General features: G+C 39.1%; 1 pseudogene; it reads left to right on the forward strand.

Annotated features, from left to right (window-relative positions):
- Positions 1-6,912: 6,912 nt before the first annotated feature.
- LOC148093682 (COX assembly mitochondrial protein homolog pseudogene) lies at positions 6,913-7,291 on the forward strand (annotated as a pseudogene).
- Positions 7,292-17,955: the final 10,664 nt, after the last annotated feature.

Below are 17,955 nucleotides of genomic sequence, written 5' to 3' on the forward strand. Positions count from 1 at the left end.
GAAGGCAAGGTACAAATATTACTGATATTCCATAAGAATGAAGCAGGTGTCCTAGCCAGTTTGCTCAGTGGTTAGAGCATCGGCCTGCAGACTGAAGGGTCTCGGGTTCAATTCCAGTCAAGGGCACATACCTTGGTTGCACGCTTGATCCCCAGTCCCAGTAGGGGTACATGCAGGAGGCAGCCAATCAATGTGTCTCTCTCACATTAATGTTTCTCTCCCCCCTCCCCCATTCCACTCTCTCTGAAAAGCAATGGGAAAAATATCCTCAGGTGAGGATTAAAAAAAAAAAGAATGAAGTTGGTTTCCCATGAATGTGGTAGGAAGAGATACCAATTTATTTATATCAATTACCAAACTTTATTACATACTAAGCAAAACTTTTTTCAAAGTCCATTACTTTGGGACTGAACATAACAAGCCAGGAGTTCAACAAACCCATACAAGTTGGCTTGACTGATATGTTAAACTCACTGATAGCACTTGATTCTTAATGAGATGCATCTAAGTTCTAATAGAAAATTATTTTGGTAGAAGATCAACAGTTTATCCTACTTACCAAAAATGTTGCCTGAAGTTTAAAGATAAATAGGTAGATATCACAAATCATATCAATGAGCAAGGAGTATATAAAGCCAAAAAAAGTCCAATTGTGTGAACACCAGAGAATACTTGATACAAGTACACTACTGGCTTCCTGACCTCTAGTATACAATGAAACTTAGTCAACTTCACTGCCTCTCTTATATCTGGCAAAACAACTATAACAAAAGAATGGTGGTTTTTTTAAGATTTCATAGGAAAATAAAATATCAGGTGCTAATCTACTGCAGAGAGAAAAAAGAAAATGATGATGAGAATGTCAATTTCACAATAAATTCTTAACAAATGTCTGTACTGAATAAAGCTGATTTTTAAAAGGGCACCATCACAAAATAAGTTTGAGATGACAGAAAAAAATAAGAAGAGGAAACAAAAAAAATCATATTAAGAATTCAGCATTATACCTTACCTCAAAAATACATTATAGCATCTACTGGTCTAACATTATTTAAAAATAAAAAGGTGCCTTGGGTATTTCTCCCTGAAGAGCGGTCACATGTTCTTAGATCATCAGATGAGATATTGCTAAACCAGGGATTTACAACTTTTTTCATCTCATAGCACACACAAACTAATTACTAAAATTCTGTGGCACACTAAAAAATTCATTATACTTTTTGCCGATCTAACAAAAAAAAAGATATAATTTTGATTGATTTACAAATAATAATAATTACCTAACTTTTTAGCTCCAAAGTGACTTTTTTAAAATCAGGTGACTATACTTAAGTATTTCTGGTACCAAGAATTAACCCATCAAATGCAACCTTATTATGGGACGTGATCAATAAGATGCAACTCTATTTTATGACCTATATACTTATGGTTCAAGACAGCGCATTCACACGGGACAGCTACTGTGTGTTGGCTGTTGTCATTTTTTTATTTCACAATCTAAAGGAAAAGAGGTCAGTGTCCCTGACTAAATAGTCAGGTATTGCATGTTTTAAAAATTCCTGCAGCATACCAGTTAAAAATCACTGTGCTAAACCAATGGAAAGCATGCCATGTTACATAAACAATATTATTCATCTCACACACAGGTTCCATAAGACAAAACCTTCCTGTTTAAGACCTTGCATTATACTTAACGATAACATGATTGGTCAAAAATAAGGTCCTAGGTAATGTTTAATAAGAAATATATTGAATTTTAAAACTTCTCTTGGCAGAATGTGCTCAACATCTTTTAGGTTCATCAAGTCACATGTTCTGAAACAGCCTGGGCCACAGAAATCAATGGATTCTTCTACATTATACCTATTCTTCATATGATTCCTATTTATGAGTCCAGATTTTAATAAAGTTCAATAAAGCACGCCAAAATTAGTTCCCTCTCCCTTCTCCACTTCCTCCAAAATTCTTAGTCTATGCCCTTCTCAATATTCAATTCTACTTAGAAACAAAAAGGATTAAAATTCACTGCAAAGTCCAGGGAAGGAACTGTGTTTTATTTACCTTTTTAATCCCATTGCCTAGCCAAACCACAGACACTCAAGTTATATTTACTGAGCTGAAATAAAGATTACATCTCTATTTTAATAGATAATCTAGCCATTTGTATGTCTGCATATGTCCATTAAGCTACGTTTATAATGAATAGTTTAATATATTTGTTATTTATGCCATGTTAAAGGGGTAGAAAAGACATATTTGGCTACTAATCTAAAATCAGGCATTCTAATTTAATCAGCTCCAAATATTACCTGCACAGGACTGATAGCCCTAACCCAGATAAGAGAATTTAAATTTCTATGTTAATTTTATGTACCCCTAAAAACCATACTGTAACTAAGTTATAAACAAGATGGTATCTTAGCAGCGTAATTTCACATCTGTGCTTACTAAGTGAAAGTAACAGTTAAACATGTTAGTGAAAAAACAGTCTGGACATAACTGGTAAATTAATGTGAAGTAAGCAGTAAAGTTACTCCATGTCAGCCAAAGCTAACAAGTATAAAAAGTATCAAGCTCCAAAGGCAGCAACTGTAGTGAGACTGATTAGTATTAAACTGGGAACATAATCAATGATTAAACAGAAGATTAAATTAAATACAAAAACTATCACTGGAGTCATAGTTTTCCTTACCATGTTATTCATATCACCAATCAAATGAGATCGATATAAAGTTCAGATTGATATAAAGTTCAATTAAATTAACATCTATTAAGTATAATGGCTGCATCCTTTGACTCCCAATTGTTATGGGTAAGACTCAAACAGGAAGTCATCAGATGAATAAAAAGAATAAAAGCAGCTACTAATAGTAAACACCTCTGGGAAGTGGAAAAAGAATGGGAAGTCTTCAACTTTTACCTCTTTAAATCATAAAGGTGTCCCACTTTATAATTTAAAATATTAATAGCAGTTAGCTTGGGTGGTATGAACTCCACTTTTTATTTTTCAGTATTTGAAAAAAGTGGTATTTTGCAATAGCTTCTAAGTTACAAATCTATAGAACTGATACACATGTGTATTTTATTTAAATACACATGTATTTAAATACACATTTAATACACATGTGTATTTTTATCTGAAAATAGTGGTATTTTGTAGCTTCTAAGTTACAAATCTATAGAACTGATACACGTGTATTTTATTTAAATGCACAAAACTGGAAGGAAACCCAAATGCCTGAAAACTATACCCAAAAAAAATTTCTCTAGACTACTCACAAAGAAAAGTATCTTATATATGCATTTGCAAAGCTATCTCTACACAATTAGCATACTGTTTGCATGAAGCAGAATAAAGGCATTTATAAGGTCTAATACTAGTCTTCTGGCTTTTCCGAATACCGGATAATAGAATAACAAAATGTTCTGACTGATTAGCTCACTAAAATTTCATAATGCCTCTAAAATTTTTGCTAATCAGAATAGGTGCCCCCAAAAGATCCTTGGTCAACTTATCCTTTTTATTCAATGGCCCAATGATAAATACTCCACCACATAAAGAGTATTTTAAATTACTTGTAATAATTTTTAAGAGTATGATGTATCAGAAACCATTCAAAAAGTTTTAATGCACTTCACCTTTATTGCAGGTTTTATTATATCCTTTAAGGTAGGTTTTATTATATCCTTTCACCAATAAGACAACCAAGTCTGAGAGGTTTGGTGATTTTTCAAGGTCTTGCTGCCAGAATCCACATGCAAAACTCTGGATGCTCTTGTACCTATTTACTTTTCAAGCCCCATCTCTCATTGAAGTATCTTTTTGTACCTGGTTCTCTAATTTTAACCACAATGAACTCTTCAAGTTCTCAAAGAGTCTATAACCATCTCTTCCCTCCAGATTTTTGGCCCCTGGTTTATAATAAATTGTTCCTCAATCTTTAGGTGACAAATTAACAAAAAACCTGATTTTATATATATATTTTTTTAATAGAAAAATTAAATTCACTTTCCTTTCAAATTTGTTCTAAAGCCACTTTCTCTGGTCCTTTTTGTAAAATGTTTTTATTGATTTCAGAGAGAGAGGACAGGAGAGGGGGAGAGAGAGAGAAACATCGATGTGACAGACAAACATCGATAGGCAGCCTCCCACATGCACCTAACCAGGGACCAAACCCACAACCTGGGCATGTGCCCAAACCAGGAATCAAACCTAGGACACTGGATGACACTTAACCAACTGAGCCACACCAGTCAGGGCTCTCTGGTCTTTAAAGACCTAAGATCCTGAGCAGCAACAGATTTTCCTTTGTTACTAACTTATTAATGATATGAGTTATGCCAGCAATTATATTTATTTAGTAATGGCTTGATTTTACTGGTATTAAAAGTATACTAGTAGTAATTGCTAGATGTAAAACTAGGCACATAACTAATAGTTAAATGAGAAAATATGGTTCTTAAAACCTGGAACGTAGCAAAATGAATTTTAATAGAGATGTAGTAAAAAAAATTAAATTAAAGTACAGAACAGGGGCATACTGAAAACATTTTATGTGGGAATTAAGAAAAAAAGGAGTTCACTTCTCTGGAGGCTCAAATATGGACTGACTACACAATTGTCAACAAAGGTGATGCAATGCTAGTCTGCTATAAGAAGTATTATTTTAATTTTGTATCCTGCTACTTTACTGAATTCATTTATCAAACAGCATCTTTTACAGAACTAGAATAAATAATTCTAAAACTTACATGGAATCACAAAAGACCCCAAATAGAGCAATCTTGAGAAAAAAGAACTTGGAGGTATCACACTACCTGGTATCAAACTATACTATAACACCATAGTAATCAAAACAGTACTGGCATAAAAATAGACACATTGATCACTGGAACATAATAGTGAGCCCAGAAATAAACCCATGCCTATATGGTCAATTAATCTATGACAAAGGCGGCAAGAATATACAATCAGGCAAAGACAGTCTCTTCAATAAACGGTGTTAGGAAAACAACAGATACATGCAAAAAAATGAAACTAGACCACCTTTTTACACCATGTACAAGAATAAACTCAAAATGGATCAAACTTAAATATAAGACCCAACGCCATAAAACTCCTAGAGGGAAACACAAGTGGTAAACTCTCTGACATTGCTTTTAATAATATTTCTTTTGGATATATCTCCTCAGGCAAGGAAAAAAAAGAAAAAATAAACAAATGGGACTACATCAAACTAAGAAGTTTTTGCACCACAAAGGAAGCCATCAACAAAACAAAAAAACAACCTACTGAATGGAAGAAGATATTCGCCAATGATACATCTGATAAGAGATTAATATCCAAAATTTATGAAGAACACATATAACTTAACACCAAAAAAACAATCAAATTAAAAAATAGTCAGAGAACCTGAATAGGCATTTCTCCAATGAGGACACAGAGATGGCCAATAGACATATGACAAGATGCTCAACGTCACTAATCATCAGAGAAATGCAAATTAAAATCACAAAGAGGTGCTACCTCACATCTATTAGAATGGCTATCAACAAAAAACAAGTGTTAGCGAGGATGTGGAGAAAAAGAAACCCTTGTACACTGTTGGTAGAATACAGATTGGAAAGTGGTATGGAGTTACCTCAAAAAATTAAAAATGGAATTGCCTATGAACCAGAGATTCCACTTCTGGAAATACATCTGAAGAAACTCGAAATGCTAATTCAAAAGAATATATGCACTCCTATGTTCATTGCAGTGTTATTTACAATAGCCAAGATTTGGAAGCAACCTATGTGCCCAACAACAGATGATTGGATGAAGAAGATGTGGTACATATATACAAGGAAATATTACTTGGCCATAAAAAAGAATGAAATCTTACCATTTGTAACAATATGGATGGACCTAAAGGATATTATGTAAAGTGAAATAAATCAATCAGAAAAAGACAAGTACCATATGATTTTACATATATGTGGAATCTGAAGAACAAAATAAACAAAACAGAACAGACTCATAGATACAGAGGACAAACTAATGGTTGCCAGATGGGAGGGACATTGGGGGACTGGGTGAAAAAGGTGAAGGGATTAAAAAGTGCAAATTGGTGGTTACAAAATAGTCATGGGATATAAAGTAGAGCATAGGAACTATAGTCAATAATATTGTGGTAACTATGTATGGTGCCAAGTGGGTACTAGACTTTACAGAGGGGTCACTTTGTAAATTATATAAATGTCTAACCACTAGGCAGTACACCTGAAACTATTATAAAATAATATTGAATATCAGCTATAATTGAGTATTTATTTTAAAAAGAAGTATTATTCAGAATACTGCAGTAATCCACTGTATTCAACACAAATTATTCAGAGTGGATTATGGTATCAGCTATGGGAGGCCTATTTTATGAAGGACAATGACAAACAGAAGCAAGCTCAAAGAACGGTGATAAAGAATGATAAAGTTTTGGAAGACATCACAGCTGGAGAGTCTAGGCATGTTCAGAAAAGACTTAAAGAACCAGCCATGAAACAACCCAGATGAGAACAATTCAAGCAAAAAGTGAGAAGTGCAGACTCTAAAGTGGAAATGGGTTTGGCATTCAAAAACTGAGCTCAGCCTGGCTGGCGTGCCTCAGTGGCTGAGCGCCCACCTATGAACCAAGAGGTCACCAGTTCGATTCCCAGTCAGGGCACATGCCCCAGTTGCGGGCTTGATCCCCAACAGGGAGTGTGCAGGAGGCAGTGGATCAATGACTCTCTCATCATTTATGTTTCTATCTCTCTCTCCCTCTTTCTTCTTCTCTCTGCATCAATAAAAACATTTTTTTAAGTGAATTTAGCAAGGCAGTAGGACACAAAGTCAACATATAAAAACCAGTACATATCTCTAGCTCTATTGCTGAGATGGAGCTCCACTTGACAGAGAAGCATTGCAGACATATTAAAAAAGATGTTTTGACCCCTAAAATAATGAGAAAAGGCCGGAGAGAGATGTTCTGAACAAGTTCAAGATTTTACCAAATGTTGCAAAGAATCTGGAATCTTTATGGCAGCAAAATGCCGGAAAGTAAATTCTGCATTGAGAGAATGTCCAACGCCTTACTATAACGGCCCTGCCTTTTATGAAGAATGCAAAATGGAATACCTGTAGGAAAGAGAAGAATTCAGAAAACCTGGAATTCCTATCAAGAAAAGGCTACAGAAGCTTCCAAAAAGCACACAGGCAAATAGTCAAATGATACTCAGTAACTCTACTCGTGGAAATCACAATTATCTAAAATAATGGACACAAGGAAGTGTGTTTGTTTTATCCTTAATTTTGAAAATATTAATTTTATCTGAAATAGTTTTTTAATTAAAAAAACAGTATTTCTACATATAGCAAAGGACAATTAGAAATTAAAACTTTAAAACAGTATATTTTACAACAGCACCAAAAATCACTAAGTACTTGGGTATCAATCTTAACAAAATATGTGCAAGGTCTACATGCAGAAACTACAAAACACTGTTGAAACAAATCAAACAGATGATGAGATGTACCATCTTCATGAATTGCAAGACTCAATATTGTTAAGATGCTAATTTCCCCCCGAATGTAGTAATAGATTTGGACACACATTCACTATCAAAATCACAATAGGACTTTTTGTGGAAATTGTCAAGCTGACTGTAAAACTTTTACAGAAAGGCAAAGTAACTAAAATAGCCTAAACAATTTTGAAAAATAAGACTTACTATACAACTACAGTAATCAAAACAGTGTGGTACTGTTGAGAGAACAGACATATAATTCAACGGAACCAAACACTCTCCAGATATATGGTAACTGATTTTTCACAAGAGTGAAAAATAGTCTTGGGCTAAGTCTAAGAGAAATATGCTTCTTTCCTATGGCATAAATTCAGAAGTTACAAATACTGACTTCTGCCTAAAGATTACTCCCACTTTACAAAGTGGTCAAAATGTGTTAGGGAAAAAATGAACAACAAATTTTAAAGGGGGTGAAACAAAAGGAAATTAACATAGATAGGGAACATCACCATAAGAACAATATAAAGGACATATGCTGGGTTTTAAGCCTTTTCTAGAATACTAAAGAGAGAAGAGTTGGGGGAAAATAGTCATTTCAAAAGTATATAATAAACCTGAATAAGAAGACAAAGGGTTTGTTGCCAACATTCAAATATGTCCATCTACTTTCCATATATAAGGAATTTTCTACAAGCATTGAAAACCAAAAGCTAATTAAGTGCATTAAAAAAAATGTTATTCCTTAGTGATGAGAAGGAAGATTATGGGGGTAAAGTTTATCATATAATAACTATAAGGCAGTAAAAAGTAAACCACCTGCTGAGAATGTAAGACAAAATATACCGGAGCAAATCAAAAGTTTACACCTGGTAGCACTCATTGTTCTTTTAATCGGGTGGCTGGCTGGGGGATGTTCCCTCTTCCCTCCCCAAAACTGAACCTCCAAACACAGACGAACTTGAAGGGTTGTATGTGGCAAAGAGTAGTGTGGGAACTATTATACTGAGCTTCCCACGCTATAAAAGCAACTAAATTCCAGTTTTAAGAAACTGGAAGAGAAAAGGGGCGTGACGGGGAAGAGAAGTGACTTAATGGGGCAAGAGATGATTGAAAGGTGATTTCATAGTGCAGGCGGTGGATGAAATTACAAGGACTGGGTGGGCGAGTTTACAAAGCGTGGAGTCAGGTAGTGGAGGCAAATTAGTCACCCACAAGGGACTGGGGCTGGAAAACGATGGCATCGGCACGAGCAGGGTGCAAGCAAAACGAAGAGGGAACGGGCACTAGGGACACAGGGCGAACATCCCTCCAACCCCGAGACGCAGGAGACGCGATGACGGGGGACGGGGCGCCAGGAGGAGCTGCGGCGGCTGGGAGCATCTCCGGGAGCCAGGTGGGAGCCGCACGGCCGCAAAACGGGCACACCCGCCAGAGGGGCCCTCACGGGATTAAATGCCAGACTCCTAGGGAGAGCGGTACGTGTAGACGGCCAGGGAGGACTCCAGGGTCCGAGCGACAAGACGCCTCACTCACCTGGTTGGTGACCTGGAAACGAAACAGAGAACACGATTTAGAGACAAACTGCTCCGGACCAGCCGCGGCAGCCCAGCTCCCTTCGCCCCCGCCTGCGTCCCCAGGCCGAAATCAGAGCCGCGCTCACCTCGGGATTGGCCTCCAGCGGCAGCCAGCGCTGACGCTCCATGGCAGCCCCGCCGGCCGCTGTGCCGCTCTGACAGCCGTCGCGGTCGCAGCCCCAGCCGCTTCCGCCCCCGCGCGCCGTGACCTGGGACCGTCCAACCCGCCGCCCTCCGGGAGGGGTGCTGAAGGACTAAGAAGGGCTTGACAACACTCTAGCCCCCTCCTCGGTCCCTATAAGGCCACACAGCGAGTCTTAAATTTTAAGTTAAGGCACAATCAGAGAGGAAAATAATATGAGCCAGCTCCCTACTGCAAAAGGAAAAAGTATCTGAACCTTCAGCCCGCTCCCCTCACTCTTGGACTGAGCCAAACTCTCCAGTGCTACGCATGCGCCGTACGCAGGTCTGGGACCGCGTGCTCGAGGGCGCCCCTCCCATTCCCGCTGTATCAGCCGGAGGCGCTAGGGGGCGCACGACTGAGTCCTGGTATGAGAGGTAGGGACAGGTTAGCTGCCCACCTGGAAGCCCCAAGGCCGGAGGACGCCAGGGAGTTATGCCACAGAAGTTCCTTTGTCAAGGTGCAGAAGTGATGTGTGGACCTTGTCTGCTATTGCAGAGTGGAGGGCATGTTTGATAAAAAATGTCAAGTCCCTGTTGTGAATCAGACGCTGTACTAAGTGTTGGTTACACAAAGCTAAGCTCAAGGTAGAAGAGGTGGACAAAAGAACAATGAATCACAATGAAGTGTGACACATTTGTGGTAGTGGTAGCATGAGGTGTGCTGGAACTACAGAGACATGCAGCTAACGGGGGAAGGGAGTGTCTGGAAGGCTTCCTGGAGAAGGTGGACAGCTGGAGTGAACCCTTTTAAAAGAGGAGCTCTGAAGAAGGGAAAGTATGCATTGCAGTTGCAGAGCCTGCAAAATTGAAGGACAGTGATAAGAGGTGATGCTGGAGGATAAGTAGGGAAAAGCCCGTCAAGATGTCTTGGCTTCATCTTGAAAACAGCAGGGACTCACTGAAGGATTTTAAGCAGGATTTCCATACCTCTCTTCTACCAGACTTTAAATTCCATGAGGCCTGCAGCAGCATATTTTGTAATTCTTCATATGGTTCCCCCAAAAACTACACCGGTGCCTGATACATAATAGATGCCCAACAGATATTTGGGGAGTGAATGGAATAATCTGGTACGCAGAATCACCATTTGTCAATGTAGAAAACTTGCAAGTGAAATGATGAAAGATTTAATTAAGGCAGTAGTCATAGAGATGGAGAGGCAGGCACAGATTAAAGACATACTGTTTTAAGGGAGTATCCCTTTGATGAGAAGAAATTGTCAATGGAAACTCCAGAGATTTGGCCTGGGATAGAATGCCTCATGTTACTATTCTGCACCCAATAGAGGGCATTCAGGGAGAGAAACAGAGAAAAAGATTATTTTATTATGCTGAGTTTGCCTTTCTTGGGGAACTTCCAACTCTCCCACTCATGTTTTTTCTGGTCACTGTTCTTTGACCTCCAAGGAATTTCCAACCCATGACTCCTCTTTTTCCTTGTCTGTCTGATAGTGCACTGTGGTTTGGTAGATCTGAAATATCCAGCACACGATGGGAAGCAGTAGTTGCATAATACTTGAGGTGCATAGCTAGGCTCTCAGTGGCATGCCAGGGACAATTTTCCAAGTGACTTGCTGTCAGAGGAATGGACTTGCTCCAGAACCCTGAGTTTCTGCACCATGACTCTCCTATCAGGGCTTACTTAAGACTCCATACAGCACCCTTATCTACCATGAGTATCTTGAGCACCACTGAATCTGCTGAGACATAGGACCAAATAACAAGGCAGCTTGCATTTCAGCTTAGACTTGCTGCAGAGTATTCTCTTGTTCAGGGACCCACTTAAACTGGCAGCTGTCCATGTTACCCAATAAAACTGCTGCATCTGTATTCCCATATGTGATATATGCTGCCTCCAAAAGCCAAAAAGTCCCACCAAGTGCCTCTTCCCAATAAATGGGAAATGTAACATGCAATAACTTCTTCTTCACCTTAGAGAGGCTGTCCCAGCATGCCCAGACTTTTGGACCCATAAAAACTTAATATTAGCTTGGCCAGAGTGGCTCAGTTGGTTGAGCATCACCCGGTACACCAAAAGGTTGCAGGTTTGAGTACTGGTTAGGGCACATACCTGGGTTTCGAGTTCAATCCCCAGCCAGGGCACATATGGAAGGAGACCAATTGATGTTTCTCTCCCACATTGATCTTGCTCTCTCTCTCTCTCTGTGTCTGTCTCTCGTCCTCTCTCTAAGCATGTCCCTTGGGTAAGGATGAAAAAATAAATTAAAAAAAACCCCTTTATTTATGTAGTAGGTCCCTAATATTTATAGGGTTTAACTGTCTCCCTCTGGCATGGATGTACCTACAATCATATTGAGGGCAGTACTTCTCAAACCTGAATGTGCATACAAACATCTAGGGAGTCTGAAATGCAAATTTTGATTCAATAAGTCTGAGATGGGGCCCAAGATTCTGCATTATTGGCCCCAATTTTTTAACCCTCCCTTTATCCACACCCTTTGCCATATAACTTTTTTTTCCACTAAGGGGCAAAGTAGTGTTCATCCTCATTATTCATGAATCCTCCTTTTTGAATTTGCCTACTTGGTAGCATTTATTTGTTAACAATTCAACACCGCCCTCCCACCTCCCCACCCCCAATCAATACTCTTGTTACTTTCAGGGTCATTTGCAGAGATGGGCAGAGGAGTGGCAAAGAACTCGAGTTCCCAGCTAAAGTCTCATAGTGGAAACAAGTGTTCTTTTTTGCAGGCTATTTAGTGCCGTATTTTTTGCATTTTTGTGCTTTTCGTTGGTGATTTCACTGTGTATATGTATGGCCCAAGCATTGTGCTGATGTGCTCTAGTGTTCCTAAGTCCAAGAAGGCTGTGATGTGCTTCATAGAGGAAATACATGTGTTACATAAGTTCCTTCAGGCATGTTGTGGTGGTGTTGGTTGTGAACTCAATGTTAGTGAGTCAATAACATATATTAAGCAAAGTGTCTTTAAACAGAAACACACATAAAACAAAGTTGTGTGTCGATGAAAATGTGACCAGAGGCTCACAGAAACCTAACCTATAGTTCCCCTGGGAACAATGGTCCAGTCTTTACTAATTCACTGTACATAATGACTTTATAGATCATAACTACCACAAATAATAAGACTCAGCTGTATATTTCCCCACTTCTTGACGTTGAGTTCCACCATGTGACTTGTTTGGGTCAATAAAATGGGGCAGAAATAGTGGTGTGCTGGTTCCAAGTCTGCATGTCTGCTTGCTGTCTTGCACTGCTACCATGGCCTTGAAGAATGTGTTTGGCTACCCAGCTGGTCCCAGGAACAGAATGAGAGACCCCTCAGCTGAGCTCAGGCTAGACTGTTCAACCCACTATTAACCCCACGCACATGTAAACTAAATAAATGTTTTCTTGTAGAATGACACTGGGGATTTGTGGACATTTTATCATTAATTTTACATGGCAAAAGCTAATTGCTATACCTGCCAGAAATTTGAATAATCAAATTAAAAGGAGGAGCCAGCTAATTGATAGACCTGCCCCAGTCCCCCACAGGAGAGGCCCAGCCCAAAACAAGCTGTGACTGCACAGGGAACGGTACTTCAGCCTAGGGACTCCTCTGTCTGGGCCACTGCTGAGAGGAGCCCACATAATTCTAATAACCAAATACAAAAGTGTGGTTTTACCTCCAAATTCTTTAAAAATTTATATGTTAATGCAACTTTTAATTTGTTAACAAACTGTTTAATTTTTTTAAAAATCCTCACCCAAGGATATTTTTTTCCTTTGCTTTTCAGAGAGTGGAAGGCGGGGGGGGGGGGGGGGTTGACTGCACATATCCTGACAAGGGCCAGGGATCTAGTGTGCAAATGAGGTACTTGCCCTTGGCTGGAATCGAGCCCAGGACCCTTAAGTCCACAGGCCTGCTCTCTAACCACTGAGCCAAACTGGCTAGGGCTGTTTAATTATTTTAACTAAAACAAGATGTTATTTTAGCAATGAAAATTATATTCACACCTGATTCAGGCTTTACACTTAATAGAAACCTTGACATCCCTCATGTATTTGTTTGATTCTCACCCCAATCTGTAAGGTAAGTAGGTGACAAAATACAGTTGTCACCATACTACAAACAAGGTATGGGTGGCTTGGAGAGGTTAAGTTGTTCCCAAGGTTGCAAGAGTGACTTCAGCCTAGATTTCCTGCAGCGACATCTAGGATTATTTTCAAAGCAGGAAAGAAGCAAGAAGAGCAGCATAATGTTCACAAGACAGGGAATGGAACTCAGAAAGCTGGGGCTTGGAGAAGGCTGAAAAGAAGGAAATAAACTGTAAATTATTCTAGGAACAAATCTGCCTCTATTATGGGTCAAAAGAAATGAAACATTTCTTTTGTGTGTGTTTTTTAATATATCTTTATTGATTTCAGAGAGAGGAAAGGAGAGGGAGAGAGAGAGAGAGAAACATCAATGATGAGAGAGTCATTGATCGGCTGCCTAGCCCGCAACCGGGGCATGTGCCCTGACCAGGAATCAAACCCAATCTCCTGGATCCTAGGTCGACGCTCAACCGCTAAGCCATGCCCGGCCAGGTGAAACATCTCTTATATATAAGACAGTGACTTTAAATGCACCTGAAATGAGTAAAAGTTTAACAGAGAATTGGGAGTCTTTAATGTGGTTTATTATATATTCTATAAACTTTACAAATGCAATTTTAATAAAGTGGAAAATGTATTGTTGCAACAGCAGGTGCCTGAATTCCTCTTAGGAAGGAACTGTCTATTCAGAAAAATGTCAATGATGAGCCACTTAGGTTGGAGACTGAGACCTTAGGACACAGGAGGAGGACCACAGGACACACAAGATCATTGCTAAACCTCTCTGTATAAAAGAAGACTGTGAAGAGAGCTGGAAAAGGACGGAGGAAAGAGGAAGAGAGGGAGAGAATGAGGGGATAAATAAAAGGAGGCAAGAGTGAGGATCATGAAGCCTACAAGAGAGAAATCTTAGAACTTAATGGGAGGTCAAGATATTTTATTTTCTTTGATCACTAATGAGTTTGAACATTTTTTAAAGCCGTTATTGGGCATTACTTCACAGTCTTTTCATTCTCCATCCATCCTAAAATTCTTTCTCAAAAGCCTGTAGCATTTATTATTTATTGCAGTGCTTCCCAGTCTTTTTCACCACATGATACAGATAAAACAATAAAATATAAGCCATGCACTTTTAACACTGACAGATTAATTTTGATGGTTGTCAAAGAATATCAGAGTTTCCATCATTTCCTACTTGATTAAACTCATAGTTTCATTTCTCAGCAACTGATGAAAATTCAACAGCTTCTTTTCAAAAGCGACAGGAAGTTTAGGACAATTTGATATTTGATGCCTTAACAGTAGCACTTGTGTCTCAAAACCTGCTCATTCATCCTGATAAATTTCTTTCTTATATTCTGAGGGATTTGGCAACCTTTCCACCTTAAACTGAAATAAGCAACCCTTTTGATTTATCTACTCAAGACTATCCACCTTCTTTTGGAACTGTAAGTTATTTGGCTTCTTGGTAAGAAAACAAGAAAGTTTGGTCATCCCTACAATAATCTATATTTGCCTTACTGACACAAGTTTACAACCTACTGTTCTCTTTTCAGTCTATTTCCATGGGTGGTTAACTTTTTATCATGCCAAGTCACAGCATAATCTTTTAAAGACATTTTAAATGTCAGTGAAACATAATATACAGCCAACAATAGCCATAACTCAATAGAAATGTTGAACAGCTATGGCCAAGTTCATGCATGCACATGCAAAAGCATCTGAGTCACAATGGATGCCTGGCTACCTGTCACTGTAAGAAGCCATCTGATGCAATGTATGGTATGATTTTTGAGATGTTAAGTGTGAAAAAGTACAAATTGAACAATTGATGAAATGTAGTATTTGTATAACACCTGACTTAATCAGATAAAGTTGTCATTATAGTCCTCACCAGCCCAGGGAATCTTCCAGGTTCAGGCTCCACCCCACTTTCCCTAGGGCTATGGGGTCCAGTTTCTCTATATACCTGTAACTCATTCATGGTGCACCACTGTGACTGCACACTGTCTTATATTATTAATCTTAATAGCAATATATCTAGCTGTCTTCCTGCTGCATGTGTATGTAGCTTCGTCACCTCTCTTGAGCCTGCATTGCATTGAAAAACCACCATCCCAAAACAGCCTTTTTGCAGTACTTAAGAACATATCTAAATCTTACATAATTTGGTCTCACTTGTCTGCAGGATGGCTTAATAATTCTCCCTACTTGATCAGAAATAATGACTACCATAATCAGGCACTTAACCTACTTAGGCTGCATTTTTAAAATAAGAGACTCTTTTGGCTTAAGGTCCCCTTAAGCCAAAGGTTGAAAACTGTGTCCTGTCATGCAGGTTTCAGGTAATTGTGTGAACTGGCCAGGTAGAATAAAAAAAAAAAAATGTGGGGACAGGAACAAAACTGGAACATGTAAAACCAATCTAAATATATTCTCATTTGGTTTCTGACATAGTTTTTCTTTTTTTGTTTTCTTTGTTTTATTTTAAATATGTGGGTAGGCCAGATTTGGCCCAGAGGCTAAGAATTTGTGTGTACTCTGATTTAAGCTTTAAAAACCTCTGTGCATCTAGGATCACTACCCTGCTTCATTCCCAGTTCTGCATTTCTGCTTATGCTGCCCACTGATTACCACCACTACCCACCACCCCCACAGCATTCACTCAATTACTTACATTCTTGAATAGCCTGAAGCACAAATAGAACATTCAATTAAGAAAAGGCAGCGGGGAAGGATTTCTGCAGGTACAGTATACTGAGAGTGCTCAGTCCCTCTGGAGTTCTCTGAAATTAGATTGCAGCCTGTAAATTAAAACCAGAATCTGAAGTTTGACCTATTAGCCAGATGATGTTGCTTAACATTCCTGAACTTCTGTTTTCTCATCTTTAAAATGGAGATAATGTATGATCTAGATAACTTAGAGGATGCTTTATTTTATTTTTGTTAATCCTCACCTAGGATATTTTTCCATTGATTTTACATTTTTTTAAATTTATCTTTATTGTTGAAAGTTTTACAGATATCCCCCTTCCCCCCCCCCATTGACCCCCTCCTCCTCACTCCTGCCCACTCCCCAGGTCTTCACCACACTATTGTCTGTGTACAGGTTATGCATGTATGCATATAAATTCTTTGGTTAATCTCTTCCCCCCACCCACCCCCCAAATGATTTTATTTTATTATTATTTTTTAATATTTTCTATGCTTAGATTTTTAAATATATATATATCTTTATTGATTTCAGAGAGAGGAAAGGAGAGGGAGAGAGAGAGACAGAAAAATCAATGAGAGAGTCACTGATCGGCTGCCTTCTGCACACCCCCTACTGGGGATCAAGCCTGCAACCCGGGCATGTGCCCTGACTGGGAATCGAACCAGGATCTCCTGGTTCTTAGGTCAATGCTCAACTGCTGAGCCACACCCCGCCAGGCCCAATTGGTTTTAGATAGAGTGGAGAGTGGAAGGGAGGGAGAGAGCAAGAGAGAGAAACTTTGGTGTAAGAGAGCCACATCAATTGGTTGTCTTCCACAGGTGCCCTGATCATGCCAGGGATCCCACCTGCAAACCCAGCTATGTGCCCTTGACCAGGAATTGAACCTGCCACCCTCTGGTGCTCGGGCCGACACTGTAACCACTGTGCGACACCAGCCAGAGCAGAGGTTTTTTTAGAGGACTGAATATCATGATGATAATAATAGGAGCTAGTATTTACAGAGTACTTAGTATGTTCAGGAATTTTGTTATGTGCTTTTTAAATGTGATCTCATTTAACCTTTAATAAAAACCTTGTGAGACAAATATTAATAGCCTCATTTTTACAGATTAGAAAGCTGCAATTCAGAAAGGCTACCTTTACTGAAGTCACACAGCTGAAGGGTAGAAGAGAGATTTCAATTCAGGCCTGTGTGACTCGAAAGCTTCCAGCACATCATGTTATCCCCTACTGTCATAGTTTCCTACTGTTGCTGGAACAAATTACTACAAACTTTGTGGCTCAACACATCACAAATTTATTCTTAGAGTCTCAAGGTCAGATGTCTGATATGGGTCTCACTGGGCTAAAATCAAGGGGTTGGTAGGGCTATGTTCTGTCTGGAAGCTGTATGGGAGAATCCATTTTCTTTCCTTTTCCAGCTTCCAGAGGCCACCTGACCTCTTTGACTGTTGGCCACCTTCCGTCTTCAAAGCCAGCAACAGCCAACTGAGTCTTCCTCACATCGCATCACTGACAGTTTCTCTTTGACTCTGACTCCTCTGCTGCCATCTTCCACATTTAAGGACTCTTGCAATTACATTGGGCTCATCTGGGTAATGCAGGAACATCTTATTTTAAGGTCCACTGGTTAACATACTTAATTCCATCTGCAACCTTAATCTTCCCTTGTCATGTAACCCAGCATATTCAGAGATTCTGGGGACTTGGAAGTTGACGTGTTTGGGGGGGCCATTATTCTGCATACTACCCCCACTGATGGTATGGTGTGGTATGGTTAGTATAGTATAGTATAGTATAGTATAGTATAGTATAGTATAGTATAGTATAGTATAGTATAGTATAGTAAATAATGTGTTTAGTGGACAGCTATTGTTTTTG

The sequence above is a fragment of the Miniopterus natalensis genome, chromosome 2, assembly GCF_054644295.1.
Source record: "Miniopterus natalensis isolate mMinNat1 chromosome 2, mMinNat1.hap1, whole genome shotgun sequence".
Classification (NCBI taxonomy): Eukaryota; Metazoa; Chordata; class Mammalia; order Chiroptera; family Miniopteridae; genus Miniopterus; species Miniopterus natalensis.